This window comes from Crocodylus siamensis, chromosome 2 (genome assembly GCF_052110815.1).
Source record: "Crocodylus siamensis isolate JL-2025a chromosome 2, ASM5211081v1, whole genome shotgun sequence".
Taxonomy (NCBI): Eukaryota; Metazoa; Chordata; order Crocodylia; family Crocodylidae; genus Crocodylus; species Crocodylus siamensis.
In genome coordinates this window covers 228,680,149-228,701,931 of record NC_143396.1, presented here as the reverse complement: position 1 = coordinate 228,701,931, position 21,783 = coordinate 228,680,149, and the positions used below count along the sequence as shown (strand labels likewise).

At 40.9% G+C, this 21,783-nt stretch overlaps 1 protein-coding gene across 6 annotated transcripts in view; it reads left to right on the top strand.

Moving 5' to 3' along the window:
• The window catches only part of NUMB (NUMB endocytic adaptor protein), a 127,827-nt gene that overhangs the window by 15,300 nt on the left and 90,744 nt on the right, over positions 1–21,783 (top strand). The window contains exon 1 of one of the 6 annotated variants that reach the window (XM_090033297.1): positions 6,221–6,239. The exons of the other annotated variants lie outside the window; for them this stretch is intronic. The gene's annotated coding sequence lies outside the window, so the exon portion shown is untranslated. Of the gene's footprint in view, positions 1–6,220; positions 6,240–21,783 lie in introns of those variants that run through there. 6 annotated transcript variants of the gene reach the window in all.

Here is a 21,783-nt window from a genome sequence, read left to right as displayed (position 1 = left end):
TACAGTACCTATATATTTTGGCATTGACTTGTTTTTTTATCATGGAAAATCAGAGCTCCCTCTGCCCCCTTTGCCAGGATGTGGGTCCAGCTGCAGCTGTGCTCCCCCTGATGCTTTGTGATGCTGAGCAGGGCTGATATGCCTGTGCCTTGCTCCTGCACATGCTATTGCCCCTCACTCCCAACCTGAAGCCCCCTGGCCCTGCCATTTCCCCTCATTCCCAACCTGCAGCCTGCCACACCCCCAGCTTTGCTGGTGCCCCTCACCCCCAACCTATACCCGCTGTCCCTGATACTGCCCCTGCCAATGCCCCTCCCAACCTGCAGCCCACCCCCCAGCCCTGCTGGTGCCCTGCAGTCCGAACCTGAAGCCTGCCCTCCATCTCCCCCCACATCTCCACTGGGGCCCCTCATTCCCAACTCTCCTGTCTCCCCCCCAGCAAGCCCTGCTGGGGGGGGAGGGACTAGCTGCTAGGGCTGTGGGACCACCCTGCTTGTTTTTTGCTCTGTGGGTGCCTGCCACAGCTGGCCAGCAGCGCCCAGGCCCAGCTGCTGTGTGCAGGAGGTGGTGGTTACTGTGGCTGGAGTAAAGCAAAGCTCATTCCCCCCCACTGCAAGCACCACGGCTGGAACAGAGCCCAGCAGAACTTGTGGGGGGTGGGGGAGGATGTGGACTGCCTGCTGTGGGGCTCAGGACTCCCTGTCATGCTACTCTTCCCCTGGCAGCCTCTGCAGCCTAGCAGGCAGGACCCAGCACAGGAAGGTGGAGAGGTTTGGTACTGTTGCTGGGAATCCTGCGCTGGCTGTGTTGCCGTGGTGAGGTGTCTCCTACCCGTTTTGCCCAACTGCTGCCAGGCAGGCTAAGGTTGCATCACCATGGGGGCCTGGCTGGCATGGGGCTCCCAGCAGCAATGGCAGCAGCACTGAGCCTCTGCTGCCACTGCAAAGTTGTGCCCCACCCCCACCATTGCCAGGCAGGCAGGGGGCCCCCTGCCATGGCAGTGTGCCTGGTGTAAGGTTCCTGGTAGCAGCAGAACTGAGGCTCCCTGCCCCATTGTGCCTTATTAGGTGGCAAATGGGAAAACCTGGATCCCTGCTGATGATGCACTTTCAGTGGGTTAGAGCTACACACAAGATTAGCCACACATTCTGTAAGTGTATGCATGTATCCTGTTGTGCTCTTAGGCTTCAAGGCAATAAGAATTTTCCTAGTTTGCCCTCTTTCTATTTTGTAAATTCCCTAATTAAACTAGTAATATAGAAAAGGTCATTAAGCCTGTTTGTTTTAATTTTGGTTTGAAGTGTTCCCATGTCACTACCTTATGTCTTAAACTGAACTGAAGAAGACATACTAGCTTTGAATCCCAAAAGAACATTATAGATTATTTTTTTAGGTTTATGTTGGTAATAATTGGAGGAGAAATGAAATTGGAAAGAAACCTTGAAATGCATTTTGTGGCAGTCTGTGATAAGTGGTGTAATGTGCCTTTTAAATTTTGCTGCTAAACTTCACCTAATAGAAAATTCAGTATTTGTGCTAGGAAACAAATTTAGAGAGTGTACCAAGTGGCTGAGTGATAACGCTTGCAAGGTTTGGGGTTATGCATGCTAACAAGCAATGGTATCTGTAACCTTTGCAGTTCCTTTGAAACAACAAATGGATAAAGAAAGCTGCCTTTACCCTGATTTCAAGGTTTGCTTAATTATAGTCAGTGCTTTGCTATGCTGATGCCTGAACTTGCCCCAAGTATCGGCTGCACCAGGAGAACAGAACAAGAAAACCATGCTGTAGTTTTACACCTTCTTTCTCATCTGGGGTATAGCTGGTAGGCTACTAGTTGTTCTCCAACTGAGTTGCCTTATGGAGAAGTCTAGCTAAACTGCTGTTAGTTGAAACAGTGCAGATACACTAAGCTTTTGTAGGCTTGTGCTAATTAAAACCTATTGGCACTACAGTTTAGCGAGTTGCATACTAATCTCTCATAGTGTGAAAGGGTTGCTTCACAATATGACTACCTCCTTCAGCTGGGTTGGAGATGAATGGGGAGAGTGAGTGGCATTTCTACCACTGTTAGAAGATTTACTGTAGACAGTCTTAATCTTACATGAAAGCTTACCATCCATAAATGGCAACTCAAGTGGGTCTAACTTCTTTAGGCATACTGTGTGCCTTTCTCAGCCTGGCTTCTGAAAACTCTACCCCTTGAACATTCTTTTTTAAACTTGGTACAATTGATTTTGATCTGAATTGTGTGCAAGTCTATTCTTGTCTTTCCAGTGCCAACCTGCTTGGGTTTCAGAGAAGTGAGTGAGTTATTTTGTGCCATTTCTTCTTTTTTTTCCCTTACAGACCCCATTAAACTAAACCAGTAGAATTAGTCTGTAATTCTGCATGCAGACTGATTATAAATATCACGGAGTCACTCTAGTTCTGTTAATGACTGGCTTGTATTGCAGAGTAGACAAAGTACCTCTCCTAGTAATTTCTGCATCAGGGCTGTGCCCTTTATACTTCAGCTGTAGCATATTTGAAAGATCAGGCCTTGATTTTTAACAGCTTTGAGTGATGGAGTTTCTCACCGTTTTTCAAGTAGTTGCAATGGCTAATAACCTTTACTGGTAAACTGAGACTAAAAATAAAGTATTTGTCTGCCTTCAGGCTCCATGCATTCAGTGTCCTTATGCTGTTTTTGGCTAGATCAACGAGCTACCTTCTGTCTGAATTTTCTTTCCCACAGAGGTGTTTGTGGGCCGTGATCAAGTTGCTGTTTTAATCTTCTCTTTGATATACTGGTGTCTCAAGTCTTTTAATAGAAGTCTGGCTTCTCCAGACCTTAGATCATTCCTATAGTTCTTTTTGGAACCTTTTTCAATTTTTGTAGCACCCTCTTTGAAGCATAGACACCAAAACTGGAGGCAGTATTCTGGAATGGTTCCACTAATGTGATGTACAAAGAAAATATGACCCCTATACCTCTGCTGCTTGATATTCCCCTGCTTGGACACTGGAGGATCATATTCACGCTCTTGGCTGCAGTGTTCTGGAAGCTTGTGTTCATATGACTATCTCTTACTGCCCTAAGTGCCTTTACAGTGTCACTTAAACTGGATAGTCCCACCTGGGAAGTTTTAACTACATTCTTTATAGATATATGACCTTATATTGGGTTGCATTAAAATGCATGGTCAGCTGACCTTACTTTTACCAAATAATCTAGATTGCAGATGACAAGAGTAAAAAGTAAACTTTTTCCAGTGTTGACTTTATTAATGGCCTGGAAAAAAAAATACAATGCACTGTGTTAGTCCAAGAATAGATTCCTGCTGGAAACACCTTAGTGAATGACTAGTCTCCCTTTAAATACAGTTTGCAATCTATCAGTTCATCCTCGTATCATAAATAGTGCCGGTACAGGCATAGTTTGTCTAGGGAAGTGGTGGATTTTTTTCTTCTGAGTTTTAAACTTAGTCTTGCTGAGTGAAAAGTGGTGTAGGGATTACTGAGTGAAGTGCTATGTCTAGGCTTGACAGGATTCAATTTTTAGTGGTAAATATTGATGAACATCAATTTTGCCTCACACTCATGGACCAATGAAAAATATTTCCATTGTTAATCAAAATGTATTGAAAGGGGATGTAAGAAAAACGATTGCTGATGGAGAACTGTGCTGACTAGTTTGGACTGCAACTGGGAATAAAGAAAGGGAAAGTGACAAAGCAAAGAAGGAAGCTATACCTGAAGGGGCTGATGGCAGCTCTGCTGCTCAGCTGGCGGCAGTCCTGTAGTAGTTACGTTTGTCACTAATATATTTTCTGCCCTCCAGACCTCTAATTTCACGCAAGCCTGAAAATGTAAATTGATAAGAATTGAAATAACATCAAAATTTATTTTTAATAATTTATCTGTCAACGTTACTAAAAAGTAAAATTTGATTTCTGCCAGTCTCTTTCATGATACCAAAGAACGGACCACATTGCTATCATTGTCTCCTTTGGCTTACAACATCATATGTGGATTCAGGACTCGTAATAAAGCCTAAAATTGAAATAACAGTGTAGCTAAAGGTTAGGGTTGAGGTGTATTTGGTGAATTTTGAATTTTGGAGAGGCTTTGGAGGATATAGAATTAAAACAGGAAAATCATATACTAACAGGCATTCAGACATTTAGTTGGTTCTGTTTGGACAAATGTTTAATAAAAGTACACTTGAAAATGGATATTTCATTCACTTGATAAGCATTTCAATCTTGAGCAGATGTGTAATGCACAGACATTACTACAGGAGTTTCCCAAAATACTAAGCAAATACTAGACCCTATAGAATACATGGTGTCATTGTGTGTGTTATCTTCTAGCATGGGTAGATCATGCTACATTTGAGAGTGGTATTTTAAAATGTAATTTTTGTTTGGTTTAGCTAGATCTATATAAGTTCTGATATACTCGTCTATTGGAAGATGAATATATAATAATCTTTATCAGGGGACCATTTTGAACTGACTTCTATGATGAAGTTGGTTAAGTGAACCTTTTGGGAGGGGTTTGGACTTGAGGTGGTTGAAGTTGACCAGTGTGTGGGGGTTTTTGATTTGTTTAAAACTGTTTTTCAGTATTTTAATTCCATTTATTTTTCCTAGACACAGAAATGACTGTTGTGTTAAAACTGGACTAAGGCACAAAATGCCTTCCGCGCTTCAAAAAATCAAGCCAGAAACAACATTAAAAAATAGACGATATTTTATTCCTCATGTCTGAAAACATTTTAAATATGAATGTTAAAGCCATAAACTTGGCTAGCATACTCCAGTTTTAAAGTGATAGTGAATCAAGCTAGTTTCAAAATAATATATAAAGTGTTGCTTGCTCAAAAGTAGTGATGGTGATAGGGGAGTGATATTTGAGTAATATTGACATTTATTGAGCTCTTTGGCAAAAATTACTGACATGTTATTATAAAGATGCATTTTTGGCAACCTTTCCTCCTACTACCAAAAAACTCTTGTCTTCATGCATTTGCCATCTGAGAGAGAGAAGTTGTGTGGATAAAAAACGAGTTTTGATAAAAGGGCTAAAATTATTACTGTGTTGAATTCTAAAAAGAGCCAAAATGGAGCCTAGAAGTTCTTTTGGAATAAAAAACCCCCAAGATTTTTTTTTTTTTTTAAGAAAGAGAAAGTCAAGAACAACAGGAAAACTAATTGCGTGTGTTGATTTAAATAGTATTCTAGCAAATATAGTAAATAACTATTGGTTGTAAGTCAAGTACTGAAAAAATGAAGGGTGACTGGGAGTGCATGGAGTTTTGTGTATTAGGTGAAAAATAACTATAGAAGAATTAAGTTGGTTAAACTCCAAATCTGAGACTCTTACTCAAATAGTACAAAATCAGTGAAGGATTGAGTTTTATTTCTTGTATGAACACCACGTAGACCACTTAAAAAGAAAATCTTGGTTAATATCAACTAGGCTCAGTTTTTTGCATCAGGACGTGAAATTAATTATCCATGTTGGATGGTTTTTGTGTTGCAGTGGAGGAATACTGTAAGGCTGTGTCTAAATTTAATTTTCACAGCTTAAAAATACTCCTTTCACCAGTATGCTTCTGGCATTTACAGTATTGCAACTCTTTAATTGTATGTGAGAACCTAGATTTTCATCGTTTGATCTGAGTTGTGTGACGGTTGGCCATCAGCTTGGTGAACATACTTTTAGAAGTATTTTGGTACTAAGGTGAAATGTTTTACAAAATAGGCAGGCATTACTTCAGGTGCTTTAACTTGATGATTCCCTTTGAAAAATGTTAGACTAAGCTATACCAACCAAAAGGGCTTTTCTACCTTGTTTACACACACATCCTCACACTGGGACTATTTATTTATTTTTTGAGAGGGAGAGATGGTGGCATTAACAGATGAAAGGAATTATGGTTAAAAAAAACTTGAAATGGCTGCATATGCATCTTTGAAACCTTATTGCAAGGGGTACTGAATATTGTTAGCACATGTTTTGTAGATATCTGTCATAGTCCATTATTATTCAAGGTTGTCTTTTCATGGTTTTTGTGGATTGGGATCTCCCAGGTATGCCTCTGTTAATTCCTTGGGATTCCATCCTCAGTGTTTTTTGTGTTTTACAGTTGTTACTTTGAGCATTTGAGGTGACTTGAGCTCCAGTGTTTCTGGAAAGCAGAACAGCTAATCAGTTCAGCAGTGAATGCATCTAATTGCTTCCAGACAAAAGTAAGGCAAATTTGAAGTTATGGCAGATATACTTGTAAAACAGAAATGGAGAAACGTCTATGTTAGCTCTACTTGTAAAATAATGGCCAGTGCTTATTGTGGAAAACATGCTTACAGCTCGGCGTTGTATGTCAGTATCGGACAGTGTCTGCATATGTCACGCAAAGGTTCTGTGCTACCCCTTGCGGCACTTGGATGCTTATTGGAGTTGTGGAATCAGGAATTGGGGTAGGAACAAGTTGCAAATATCACAGAGCAAAAGTTAACACTCACATGCAGCTGTCATGCAAAAACAGTTGTAAAGGCAATTAACACTGCAGGATTTTTTACAGTAGTTCAGCTTTAATTTTTATATACTTGAATGTTAACAGAAGGTGACACACAGGTCTTCTGTAAGACTGCTGTTTCTATTCCTTAGGAATATTGTATTTTTTTTATTGCCACAAACCACAACTATTTCATGTCTATGCCCATAGTTTTTGGTCTCTGCAATAAGATTAAGATGTATTACTGGAGCTAGTTGCTTTTTTAATCTGTTTCTCTTGGATGAGTTGGCAGATGGTATAAGATGGAGCTATCTCCTGACCCATTTGCTTTATTCTGTCCCTCCTTTTTTTTCTTTTTCTTAATTTTTCTTTATTTTTTCCTGATCTGTTTATCTTCTGTTTTGCATTTTTCCTGGCTTCTCTTTGATAACTGTCTTCCACTCAGTGTGTTGTTGGGGTAATGGAAGGGAGAGAGGAGTGTGATGCAGAGTATCCATTTTGTTACTTAGGATTTTAAGCACAGCTGCTGCAGTAGCAACAGAGATGCATGAGTTGACACTGACCTTGCAGTCCTCTTTATGTGAATTGTTAATGCAGCCAGCTTCACTTGCTACCACAGGGGCAGGGAGGAAGAGTGGAATTGCTTTCAAGAGGTCTGTTTCTACCTGCTGTCCTGGGAGCTCACTTCTAGTGTGTGGCAAATGGATCTAGGTTCCCTGCAGTTTCCTCTTTTACAGTGTTCCTGTTTTGCTTCCTATCTGATTTCCAGGTTGGGAGGTACCAAACCTTATAAAAAGTCCTTTTGAATTGAAGTCTGCTTTTTGTCATCCCATGCCTTGTATTCATTATGTAAAAGAACAAAATCATTTGACCAATCAAAATGTGGCATAGTCTATTTTTGCCTTTTCCTTGCTGGTAGTATTTCTTACTCCCTGTTCCTGAGGTATCAGTGTTCTTAATCTTGTCTTTTGGGTAATTAATATGTATAATATGTCCCCCCCCAAAAAAAACAAAAACCCCAAACAAATAAAAAACAAAAACCAACCAAACAAAAAACAAACCAAAAATATTCACAAGTCACTTCTGTGCAGTTTTAAAAAAAATCTGTAAACTGCTTGAGCTCAAATTTAGTGCGGGGTTTGTGTGTATGCATATTTGCTTTAATGTTTTTCTGTTGCTGGTTTTAACACAGATGATTGGAACCACTGTCTTTATAGTCTGTTATGTGATACAAAATATATTGCAAAGAATTTTACAAATGAGGTATTCCATTGTGTTATCCTCAAATATGTCAGAAGCCCTGTTCATATTGGCAAAGTTGGCTTACGGAAGCATTGCATGCCAAGTGACAAAGAAAAGCTGCTATTTTTCTGTCGAAAACCAGTTTTTCTAGTTCAGTGCAGTAACTAATGGAATACAAAATAAACTTACTTGGCCTGTAATACCTCCACCTCTTCACCCCCTACTTGTGATCCAGTTTTTCTTGCCTCCAGTGTAACATAGTCTGAATGACTAACTTTAAGCATATGTTAAACAATGGCATCCCTAACATGGGGACATATCCCTCAGGGACTGCCAACTGTAAAGAAAAAGTGCTTTTCAGAGATCTTTTTAGGAGTATAAAACTTTTGGCTTGTTTTACCCATTGCTATGTTATACATGTATTGATATTTTAAATGGTATAACCAAAACAAAACTGACAATATGTTCCCAAAGGAATTATAGTAAATTCAGTTTATTGGACAGTTGAGCTTTATTTCCAGGTTTCCCTCCTCACAAAGATATTGGCATTCCCTTGTTTTGTTTTGAGCTTTTAAACTGCACTTGTATAGAGTTGACTTTACCATTTACTTTCCTGCATTAAAAGGTAGGAACTCGAGCTGGAATACTTGACAGGTCCAGGTTACACTGTTTTTAGGCCTTCTTAAAAGTTGCTTTCCCTGAATATGGCCTTCACTGTTGCTGAAATCTTGGGATTGAAGGGCTTGAGAGCAAGCTTCCATATTCCACAATTAATGATACTCCTGATAACCTAGGGGGGTTTCTGTAGGCTGCTGGCACTGAAAATGAGTCCATTTATAGTTTCATCCCTTAAGAAAAAAAACTGACAAATTAAGGTATTATTTTTACTAGACTGATGCATCCAGAAATTCAGAAAATCCTTTTAAGTGTCCAGTCACAGATTTATGATGTAAGCTGTAGAAGTAACACGGTCTTGCTGGGCTCTTTTGGCAGCACTCGGGTGACATTAGAGGTATGATAGTAATATATCGATGTCCTAAGCATTACTGCTTTGTTTATATCGGTGGTGCTCAACCTTTTGGCCCCTGTGGGCCAGCTGGGTGGGGCATGGTGCTGGTCTGCAGGCTGGATCAAGTTCTGGGGGCTCTGCACTGCCTCCACCTGCCAAGACTGCTCAGGGTGCCCTTGTGGTCCTGCACACCTGATCTATTGTGCACATGAACCTGTGGGACCCCCATGGACCAGAAGATGTGGCAGCAGGGGGTAGGAACTGAACGCACCTGGTTTATATAATTTCTTTATCTGGGCTTATGGTAAAGTAGCAAAAAGCAGGGAAGACTCACTTCTTTTCCCTTTCTCCCAGTTACGGCTTTTTGGTTGTAACTGAAGCATTTTGGGTAGGGTGGAGTTTCTTTATGTCAGTAAAGTGGTTTGTTTTTTTTGGGGGGGGGGTTGTGTGTGTGTGGCTTTGGTGTGTGTTTTTAGAAAAAGATGTAACGCTACAAAGCTTTTAATCATCTCTATGTTGTGGGTTGTGCATGCTGCTTGAAACCTATGCATCTGTTACCAACCACACTAAATGGCTTGGATCCTTCTTATTAACAGAATGTAAGTGTCGGGGTATGTTAGCTGAATCATTGAGTAATACCAGTTGCAGAACAGGTGTCTTTTTTTTCTAATGAAAAGATGAAAGGGAAAAAAAAGGCTCTCTGTGCATTTGTGTTGTTCTTTGTAGAGTACAGTGCTGCTTAGTACTTACAAGGGATTTTGTGTGTGCAAATTATGCAGTTGATTCTAGGTACCTTTTAATATTGTAAAAACTGCCTTCACATTAGTACTGCAATACAGAGGTGTGTGTAGTTATTTATTTATTGTTTGATTTATTTATTTTAATTTATTATGAGGGATTTGGGGGGAGAATGGGATATCCACTTTAATATGTTATCCTTTAATTTCTTATATATGATAGGGTAGAAAGTATCATCTTCACTTCTGGGATCTGTGTTATGTACCGAAAATTAGAATAGCTGTTTCCTAATGCAAAAGTATATCATTTTAGGAGGTAGGGAGGACGGGGGGGGGCCTGTTGCTAATTTAAATATATTAATAGCTGTGCTAGCAGTTTTGGTCTCTCAAGAGCAACAGAATGTTTAATGGAAACATTCACAGACTGGATTTTGAATAAATTGAATGGGATCCTCTTCCACCCTACCTGAGTTGCAAAACCCTATTATTTTTGTATAATTTGGCTTTAAGACAACTACAGAAAATGAGGAGGGACCTACGTGGTTTTTCTTTTAACAGCTTTTCAGAATCTTGAGCAGGCTGGAATAGGGTTACATTTTTGGGTAGAAACAGACCTTGAATTTTTCCTGGGAGAATAGCCAATCCTGGGTTTCTACATCTCATTGTCCTACTTCAGGTACCTGTGAAGTGTCTGAAATAACACTTTCTTCCCTAGACAGACTTGGCTAATTGGAATTAATTGCCATTCATTCCAGGGACAACCTGGGTGTGTAAAAGGCTATGCCCCTCCCAGGTTTTGACTTGGTTCAATCAGACCTCTGCATCAGTGTTGGTTTTGTCTTTATCCTTAGACATCCATTAGGTAAAATAGGGTTTTAGGGCCAGATTTTAATGTTAATGGGACTGTTTAGCGTTTTCATGCTCTACTGATTCATTGAGACAAGGGAAGTACTGAGTCATTGCATTTTATTTGTACTGAAGCAGGAATATCACAAGGGAAATTGAGTACCAGGGAGGGTGAAGCCTTAGTTGCAAAGACCTCCAGCATGAGCTTCAAGTCATCAGCAAGTATGGGCAAAACCACTCCCCTGGCTAAAGTTCATTTTAGGGTTAACAGACATGGATTCTTTCTTTCTTTCTTTTTTTTTCTTTTTTTGATATAAAGACTGGTTTCATATCTCTTGTTGACGTGGTTGCTGATGGGAGGAGTTGCTGTTTATCAGCAGACTGCAGCAGTCTCCTTCCGTTCATGGCTTGACCACTATTATGGGTAAAGCTTGACCAGTATATACACAAAGGAAACCTTAACTGCCCTACATGAGTGGAAGTAATTTCAACCAGTACTGTTTGGAGTCTGATTTCCTATGATTACTGTTAGGACATCTTGTTTAAGGGCACAAAATTGGATGCCCTCTGGCATAGAAGCTGAGTTCCATATGTGCATAATTGTTAGTAGTCCAGCAGCTTCATTGTGAAATACAGATGCAAGTTGTTTAATGATCTTGATGTTTAGTTCTTATGTTGTTATAAGAACTTCAGGGTAACACTGTCATGTCCTTATCAACTGGGTAACACCTAGGGGTGCAGTGATAAAGATGTTTTGGGCCGATACCGATGGTTGATTTATTGACCAGCTATATTGGCCGTTACCGATCAAATTACTGATACACAGCCTGGCAGTATGGAGAGCAGCATCTGAGAGAGTAAGTCTGTTGGGGGGGGGGGGGGGGGAGGGAGGCAGATCAAAGCCCCCATGCTGAGGGAAGGAGTGGGGCTGGGGCAGGGGCAGGTGCTGCAGAGCTGGGGCAGGGTGGCATGTAGGATGAAGCTAGCAGCTTGTCCAGGGGGTGGCTCCCACTGCTGCATGCACCCTGGTGGAGGCATGGGGGGCATGTGCCCCCTGGAGTCTGTGTGTGGGGCAAAGGCAGTCTGGCCACTGCACACTTGGGGCTGTGCTTGGGGCCAGCAGAGGTGGCGCTCGGAGGGTAGTTGTGGGGGGCTGCAGCCACCCCAAAATTTCACTGCCTCCCCTGGGGTGCATGCAGCAGCAGGAGCCACCTCCTGGACAAGCTGCTGGCTCCATGCTGCACCCCACCCTGTCCAGCAGATAGTCTACCCTTGCCCCTCTAACAGATCTGGGGGGTGCATGCCCCCCACGCCTCCCCTGGGGATGTGCACAGCAGCAGGAACCATGCCCCCTGCATAAGCCCCCCATGGTTCCTCCCTGTTCTACCCCAGCTGGGCAGCACCTGACCCAGCCCCACTCCCTCCATCACTGTCCCTTTCCCCCCTGCAGACTTACTGGTTGAGTGCTGCTCTCCATGCTGCCACGCTGAGTTCCCGACCATGTGCATGCTGCGGCTGAGTTGATACATATGGCATTTATTGGCCACACCAGCCAAAAAAGCTGGTTGCCAATAATGTAAATTTTCCTTTTATCAGTGCAGTTATGATGGATTGATCACGCACCTCTAGTAACACCCTTTTTTAGGTAAAAGGAAAATTAAGAGAGATGTTCTCTTCATGCTACAGTTCGTAAGCATGCTTTTGAAACTAGCTAAAAGTAACAATTAATTTTCTTCAAATAGTAACATTTCTGGTATAATCATTTTTACATTTGTCCTACTGCATAACTGTGTTCACAACAGTCCATTGTAATAAGGTCCAGGCAAATAGTTCCTGTTCTTTTATAAAGATTGAGCTAGGACTAGCCAAACTGATAAAAAGGCTGAGTTTTCAAAGACTGTTTCCTGTGCTGCCAAAAATATAGGAGAACTTAGTTGCATATGTGTTGACATGACATCGTTATGCATTAGGAGCTAAATAGCTGATAAAGCTTATTGATAAAAGTAGGATATTTTGGATTTGTTGGTACAGAATTTGTGTAGCTTCTAGTTGGGTTTTTGGCAAAATTATGTTAAGATCACTCATTTTTCATGCAGGAATTGCGTGATCAGATGTTATTTTTCAGACCACTATTGGAGATGACTCCCGTGGGCTTTTGAAGGGTAGGATGTGAAACTTGTAAATTTTGTTAACAATGGAAGGGGGGCTATTTAAGTAAGACTGCTTGTAGCCAAAATGTAAATCCCCTGTTATTTAAGGAGAGAATAGCAGGCTGGGGCTTATGGGCCTGCTGTGGAGAGCTGTTCTGGGGGAGTAAGCAGCCAGGGAAGGCCAAGATAAGGGTTACAGGGCTGCAAATAACTACATGAACTCGCCTGCCTGGCAGTTGGCAAACAGGGAAGAGCTCCAAATGGGTAGGAAGGACTGCTGCTCTGCTGAGCCAGTTACAGCTGAGGAGAGCAAGCTGCTCTTTGAGCTGAGGGGACACACTTGTGGCTGGTTAGAGGAGCAGGTGGCCAGATGGGCTGGAGGCCGAGGTGTTTATAAGGCTGGCTTCTGAGCCAGAACAGTCAATCTGGTCCTGACCTCTGGATAGAGAGGATCTCCTGGTAGCCTAAACTGTTAGGGGGAGGGAACTGCAGGCCTAGAAAAATAACTGGAAGGCTAGGAGAGAGCTAGCAGGTAGGGGATAGGGTTTGCGGCAGGATAGGGACCAGAGGTGGGTTTAAGATTAAATTGGAGACCAGTTGGTTGGTGTTTGAGTTGATTTAATTGGTGGCTTGGGAGTGGCTATAAGGAGAGGATTAAAGTCTTGTTGTCACCTGTTGTGGTGTCTTGGCCGCACTTGTCTTGAGCACAAAATGGGCTGTGACAGAGAGCTGAAGCTAAGATGGGCACTCTCAGCTGAGAGGGCTGAGATGGAAAAGTAAGGGTGTGGTTATTGGGGAGTCCGGAGGCCATGGTTGGTTCCCCATCTGTGGTACATGTAGCTGTAGGGGTATACAAGGCATCTCTGGGGGGTATGTGGTAGAAATTGTGTAATAGCAGATTACATTTTTGTTATAATAATTGGCATTTAATAGGTTAAAATATAAAATGGATGCTGATAGGGGTACGTGGGCAGCTGGTAAATCTGGAAGATGGTGTGCAACAAGGAAAGGTTTGGGAACCTCTGCCTTAAAGCATGATTAAGGCCAGGAGGTTGTGATTAACATCAGTAGAGCCATGATCTATGCCAGCAAATGGCATGGGAGTAGGTGAGGCCCAGAATGTTAGCTAGTAGACCTGGGGTCCATGGGCATGAGTAGGACTGTTCAGCTGAGCAGACGGAGCTAGCCTGAGTGCAGATAAGAGGTTTGCTCAAGGATTCTGGGGAACAGGCTCCCAAGATCACATCCAAGTTCCATCAAGGGGTGTCTGGCAAAGCCAGTGAGGAGGGGACCCTAAGGAGTCAGAGTGAGGCAGGATTAAGTTGGCCAATAGAGGGTGCCACAGCCACCCTCAGGACTGGTCCTGCTGCAACCATATAATGGGCTATTTTATATGTAAAATTACTCTTACACACAGTATCTTTGGTCACCACTGTGTGACATTTTCTGTGCACCTTTAAGGTTAAGTTGATAAGATGATTTTTATTACTGTATCTTTCTCATCCCCCCCCTAACATCAGCCCTCCTCCATAACTTGATGTGCATATTGTAAGTGGGAAAGTGATTTTTTTTTTTCCTTTGCTGGAACAGAAGCAGAGTAGCATGGAGGAAGCAGATACTGACTCAGGATTACAAAGAGCAGGGACTGGGTCCATTGTTAACCATCTGGCAGCTGCTGGTGAGGCATTAGCTTTTGGCTGAAGAGCCATTGAGAGTGGAATGAGCTGCTACATGCAGTCTGTAATATCTTGATGAGACATGGTGTGGAAATAACACTTTATTTACAAAAATGTATCTGAAGAACTTTTTACAGTAAAGAAGTAAGTCTTGATAGGGTCTGGGGCCAGTCTTGTTGCTGTTCCTGCCATGCTAGGAAGTTCCTGCTGCCTCATCCAGACTGTCTCTTCTGGGATGCCATACTTCCTGGATATGCTGGCTGCCTGCAGACATTAAAAAAACAAACAAACCCAAACCTCATGCACTTTACCACCAAGGCAGCATGTTACTTTTGACCCAGCTCCACAGCATCTGTATGGATCTGGCATCTCAGCAGGGCTTTTGGGTGCTTTATCTGTAGTCAAGTCAATTGGCTATTCAATTAAAAACATCAACAAAGCCCCACTAAAGCACCTGATCTACATAAACATTAGATGAGCTGGGTCCAACTAACACCATGCCTCTTCTGGGCATGCACTGGGCTCAGCATAGCAGTGCACCAAGTTTAAAGTAGAGCACTGTTTTTTGTTGTTGTTTTTGTTTGGGTTTTTTTTTTTTTTTAAAGTCTGCAAGCAGCCTTCCAGGAGGACTTGCTGTTTCACAGGCAACCACAACTCTGGAACAGTCTCTTTTTTTCTGCATTCTGCCTTCCTAAAAGAAGGTGCACGGGAGCATGTGCTGTGTGGAAAAAATGCAGTCTAATAGTTGTCTGGAGACCCAGCAGATTTCAGGGTACTTTTATGCTAGTCTGAGTAAAACACAGGTTGTAAGCTCTTGTTGAGGCAGAGATTCTTACCAACTAAACAAGACCTGCAAAGGTGGGAGAAGTAGCAGAGAGGTAAAATGACTTGTCCAAAGTAAGGCAGCAGAGCTGAGGCTAGAACCCTGGTGTCCTGAGACCAAAGTGCTCTATTCTCTGGACCACACCAGTTAAGCCTGCTTTTGAGAGAGCTCTTCAAAATAGTCTGAGTGCAATAAGAAAAAAAAAAGTGCTATTAGATCAGACTGTATGAGAAGGAATGTTATTTGGCTGTAGTAGAGAGTGCAGCTGATCAGTTTGGTCTGACTCCTGTTTGTGTCACAGCGAGAGGAGAATAGAGTTGTAATGCCCTCCTTGTATGCAGATCTCCCCTTCCTCACCACTCTCAGACTCTCACAAAATGTATTGATCTTGCTGTTTTCCCTTTAATCTGGTATTATAGAGTTTTCCTTCCACAGAATTACTGGAGGTACAGGAATTAAAGGGGACATTGTAGGATTTGTGATTTGCAAAAATTACTTTATCAGTTTCTCAGGTTGCATTTTGTAGGTGGTCAGATGAGATCATAATGGTCCTTTTTGAGTAGAGAGAAGCAAATGTTTGTTCCCAGATGGAACAAAAGAAAACTACCACAAAATGTTTATCTTGCACAAAGTTCTTAATTTTAGTATTCTGGGTTTGTTGTTAGAAGGCTAATCTTTGTCTAAATTAAACCATCTGCTGAAAAATTAAGTCCTCAAACTTTGTGGTCTGTATGTAGGGAACAGGATGTTAATTTACCTTGATTGCTAATGAAAAACTAAGTAATCTGTAGATCTGCTGTAGGTAGGAGAAGAAAAAGAGAGTCAAAGATCTTTTAGGTGAGCTGCATAAATCTCTTGTGGTAAGATTAGAGGCTAGGAGATGGATTTTACAATGGTGACTTAAATTGTAGCTTGTATTTGTGAAGCAACTCAGAGCTCTGTGGCATTGCTGGAAGGCTACAATAATGTTTCTTCAGATAACATTTTGATCTGCTCAAAGGTGCTTGAGGCAGTAGCAAATGATATCTATATCATTCTAGCAAATGGTCATTGAGAAACAAATTTTATGAATGAGTAAAGAGATCAAGATCTCCGGGAAAAGGAGTTTGCCATTAGGATCTCCCTGTGTCTAATGTCTCTTGATATAAGGCAGAATATATTAGTGGACCCCCATTTGAGATTAGATATGAGTCTGGTATGGTACATCTGCTTAATAAACTGTAAGAGATCACTTGACATAATCCTTCAGTGCACCTCTTTTAGTACTGCAACATCTTGCATTAGAAAAGATACACTTCACCAACTCGGGTCTGAAATCTCTGGAAGTATATAGTGCTTGGAATATGCTTGAGGCAAGGTATTCTTCACAAAGTAAGTGATGGCAAATCCTAGCTTGGCTAATATGCTTCTGCAGAGAAAAGTGATAGTGTGAATGACTTTTCTCTAATAACCAGATCTAATTCATGCATATGCACAAACCTGGCTGACTTCATGAGAGCACTTTCACTTTGAGCCCTGCAGATTCAGCTTAGTGAAGATTCAGTCATTGGATTTTGTTTTTTCTTGTGTATTTCCAGCAGAGGGCTAAATGCCAATGTCATTTTCCACAATTGAGTATTTTGGTTTCCTTGTTATGCCTACGGCATGGATGCACATACAGGTGCATGGACACAGAAAAAGCAGAGGCACAATATACAGCCCTGTTTTGGTACAGAATAACCATGGGTAAAACTACATTGTGTACATTTATTTTAAATTACACTGTCATATACAGGCTTTGAGTCCACAGCTCATCTGTTCAGGAGAAACAGGGTATTTATTTGGTCCTTTGCCTTCCAGCGGCTAGGTGCTGTAATAGCCCTTGCTGTGCACAGGTATTCTAGGGTAACTGCTTGTCCACCCCTCCTTTGGATCCCAGTATGAATTACCCCAGGGTAAGCATGCCATATCCATGTGCCTAGTGCAATACTACCTTTTGTGACCTGACTGTCTCTTAAATAAGCTAATTAGTAAATTTAAATCCTAAAACTAAAGAAACATGGTAGAGTGAAAGTGGGTTTTTGGGGTTTTTTTATTCTCTGTAGGTTGAAAAAGCATAATTTAAGTGTGCCTATCACATATTGTGTCAAAGGATCACAAATCAGTTCTCCACTTAAAATATTTGCTGCATTGTATATGGAGATTAACAGTTTCTAAATGTTGTACTTTGTCACAGATTTTGTGTCAAAGTTGACAAATACTGTGTTCTGCCAGGGGCAAATGCACAAAACTCATGACCAAATGGAAATATACACATGTCTTTTAAAACAATATATCCACAAAATTAATTTGCTTTAACAAAGGTTCTTAATGTATAATTATATTAGTTTACTTAAATGTCTGTGTCAACTTCAGAAGATATGAAATCAACTATGGTAGTTGACTTCAGATATAATGCAGATAGGTTCTTCTTTATCCCATTTGGCATTAAAGGTAAGCATAACTAATATCCAGTCACTGTAAATCAATGGCTCAGTCCTTTCAAAGAGCATCCACAATCCTTGTGGATCACAATGGGAGAGAACAAGAACTTCAGCACTTCCAAAATCAGGCTAACTATACTTAGGATTTAAAGGTTTCCATGACCTGTCTGTGTGTCTTTTGATCCTGGACTTTAAAGGTCATTTGGGCAGGGAATTAGGTAGAAAAAACAGGTATACAGAAATTGTTTTAGAGTCCTGTCTTGGATATATTTGACTTTCAGATGCGCAGGTCCAAGGGGTTTAAGTATGTTTTGTCTGTCTTCTAAGGTTTGTGATGCATCAGACTGGAATCTGGCATGCAATATGTGTATGTAATTCATGGCAGATCAGCTTTAAAGCCTAATTTAGCACAGAATTAAAGTGCATCAACAGAAGTGACCATTCAAACTTTGAAGTAACTTTTTGGCACAGTTCTGAGTGCATGAGCTCCAGCATCAGTAATGGCCATATTGTCACTAGGGTTTAATAGCTTATGCCTTAAAATCCATATACCCTTAAACTAGGCCGAGTTCAGAACTAGTTGCCAGGGACCAAATTCTGCACTTAAAACTGCATCCTCTGCAGTTCACTGGTGTCACTGAAGTTGTATTAGCTGAATGAAGTTAGACTTTGACCCTGAAATGACAATAGATGTTTGCCATAAAGTTGCCCCCTTTTTGAAATGATACTTTTTTTGCTGTTGTTTCAGGTTTGTACAAAGTCAGTGTGACATCATGTAATATACCTGCACTTAATGTCTGTAGTCATTTGACTGTCTCTTTCATGGCTGTTTTCTTGCTTTATGTACATTTTACTGTTATAAATTGGTTTCAGTAAATTTGTTTAAAAAAACAAGTAAACAACCGCCTCTCCCCTTGCACCTACCCATGTATTTCCTGGGATGTAGGTTAGGATGTAATGGGTTGTAGAAAAAATATTTGTGTTCATGTTCCATACTTCAGACTGACTGAACTAAATGATTCTGATTGTAAATAGTTTAAAAATGCATGTTTATAAATCTGAATTAGTTTATAGTCTGCAGTGTTGTTAAATCTAATTTTAGGTGGTGGGTTCAAAGTTTAGCTTTCTGCTGGGTTGCAAAATTTCCCTTCTAGCATCTGACAGACTAATATAAGCATTCCTGAGAGGTGCATAATATTCTTGTCATCTTTAATGTTAAAAATTAAAAGCATAATTTTTCTTGCTTGAGAAGAGTTTTAACAGGAAAAACATGACCTGTTGTGATTGCACCTCTCAGCTTTCATCTTTCATATTGCATATGCAGGTGATTAGAAATATAGACTGGTTGGACAAACTTGGCAGATACCTTGCTCTTGTTGCCCTGGTATACCTACGTGTCCTATTCCAGTAAGGTTTATCATATATTTACAGAATACAAGTAAAATTATCCAAAATTAGTAATTTACATATTAAAATATATTATCAAGTAAAAAACCAAACAAACAAAAAACACTTCACCTATCAAAGAACTGTATTCAGTCCAGAATTATATTTTTTATGAAGAAAAGGTATGCTTTTAAGATTTCCCTGTGCAGAAAAGTCAGTTAAAATACTGTCGAAGTCTTACTACCTAAAGCACAAATCTAGATTAAATCCTATTAGTCATTCAGATTGGCAACTCACATGTCTTTGGAACAGGAGGCACTCTTTGGCCCAATAAAACTAGCATAACTTGTTGACTGTTGTGATTTTTGCAAATATAACAGGTCTGAAAGCCAAAAAGCTTGTAATTCTGACTGTATGACAGCTTTTTTTAGTTCCTGCAGTAGCTTTAGTTCAGGAGAGCACTCTATAAACAATGCAAATGTTACAAAGTTCACAAGTGCACAGGAAACTTGTTTTTATTTAATCCTAAAAAAGCTGTTTTGATTAAGGACTTTTTGCCAATTGTTGGGAGACTGAAAATAAGAGTTCTCTTGGTATTTCTGGTCAGCGATTGTGATTTAAAAAAACCCCATTTACTGTTGAACTTTTTTTCCCCTTAGTCATAGCCACCTCTTTGTAGGCTTCCAGGCATATAGCCAAGGAAAGGAGGGTAAAGCAAAATTGCTTTAAAAGCACAGCTCTACCCGCCTGCCCCTAATCAAGTGCCCACAACTCCCTCTGGCTAGGTACAGTCATTCAAAAAGTCTGAGGCAAAATCGATCTAAGCTATGTACCTTTATGTAAGTGAAATAGTTGAGATCAGTAATAAACAGAACGCACATTCAGCCGTTGGGGGGAGGGAGGGAAGAGGGGGAGGTAAACCTTAGACTGGGCTCTACTATTTTTAAACCAGTCTGTTTGCCAAACTGCTTTTCTGTTATGGGTATAGACTGGTTTCTGATCACTTGTATTGGTAAAAGTGTAATGTCTGTATCTGGCCTCAGTGAGAGAAACTGGACTAAATCCAGTAAATCCTAAAATATAGGGAAAAGTAGCAGATCCTAATTATTCATAGAATATTTCCTTGTGCTGCACTAAGCCAAGGGAGGATAAAGTTTTTGAAACAAACCTCAGAATGTCAAATGTGGTGTCCTATTCCTGATGGCCCTGCAGCAGTACAGACAGTCCTCGACTTGCAACCTTTCGAGTTACAACATTTTGCACTTACACTGTTTATAAATTGACACCCTGTTTCAACTTTGACATCAGTTTCAACTTTATAACGCTTGATCCGATGCCACGCCATGCCACACCAGCAGACAGGTTCACTGCGTTGCCCATCTCCTTGGAGAACATCTATCCAAACTTCCTTGGACGCCTTCTTTAAGAAAGCAGACAAAACTCCAGAAAAACCTGCAGCCAAGACTTCTGAGAAGACTCCAGCCAAGAGCCCTTCAAAAAGTCCAGCAAAGTCACCTCAAAGAAGTCCTTCCAAATCAATATGATTGCTATTTACAATATAAATACATTAAGGTAGCTACATTACTCATCTATAATTGATTGAGTATAAAATTCTGGGTTATTTTTGGTGAAAATAGGGTATCAGGCCTTGGTTCAGGAACCAATCCCCCATTTATAACATTGTTTTCTATGGGAAAATCGGTTCTGAGTTGCAGCGGTTCTACTTAAGGCAGGGTTTTCAGGAACCAGTTGTGTCACAAGTCTGAGGACTTCCTGTAGTAAGCAAAGGTATGCTTCTCAGTGTTTCCTTAGAATGTGTAATGGTCAGTGGAGAAACCCTCAATATTCCCAGCCCATAACAATTTTCACGTCTGAAAGAGTTTTGCTGCTGCTTCATCAGTCTGTTTCCATACTTCCTGTTAGCCTTGCATGTTTTACTATTTTTCTACCAGACTGTTTTCTAGGTTTTGGGAGGGAGAACTGTAACTTTTTTCCCCCCATGCAATTACTAACAGTTCCTGGTATAATCTTAAATAGTGGTGTATCTTTGGTAAATAGAAAGTGTTCTAGCAGGCAGTGCACTTACCAAAGGCAGTACTGGGAGTTTAAGTCCACCTAATATGTAATACTGTACGTTCAAAACTGTCACTTCCTAGAAACCTTTCTGTATAAAGACCTTTGTACTATTCAGTTAAAGATCTCCAATTCTTCTGTAGATGCAGCTGTTTTATATGACAGGCTTAGCTCACTCCCTGTGAAACATTCAACCAAAATCAAGTGAACTAGCAAGATAAATTTTTAGACCTTCTAGTTCTAACTAATGATTTACCTCCTTCAACTCTGCATGCTGCTACGGACTGAATATCGAGTCTCTCAGCAGCCTCGGCTCGTGCTCGCTCTTGCTCAGATGCATTCACCTAACACAGAGAATCAAGATTGCATTTCAAAAAACTTTCACTGCCAGAAATATTAATGTGTAGAGGTCTGGGCTCTAAACGGGCGACTGTTTCACATGGTGTCAGATATCCAGGTTGTAGCTGGTTTAGAAAGGCAAAAGGAATCAAAACTCATGGAAGAGGTGATATTTTTTTATTAGACCAACTACAAATTATTTCATTTATTTGCAAGCTTTCACATGGTGGATCTCTGACAGGAGCTGACTACTCTTTCTTTCTGCTTTAGATGGTGATGTGCCAAGTGTTATCCTTTTATTAACTGAGTTATTACCATTTACCTATGTTTGCCAATTGCATGGCTAAGTAGAGCATTGCTACTTTTATTTCAGTAAGGTAGGCCTAGGATACAGAGACTAACTAACAAACAAAGAGAATGCTTGAGCAATTGTCCTAGACAGAGCTGTCCAGCTGGTGGCGTGTGGGCTGCATATGGCTTTGGCAGGATTAATTTGCAGCCCCTGGGTTCCCACCCAGCTGCTGTACTTCCATTG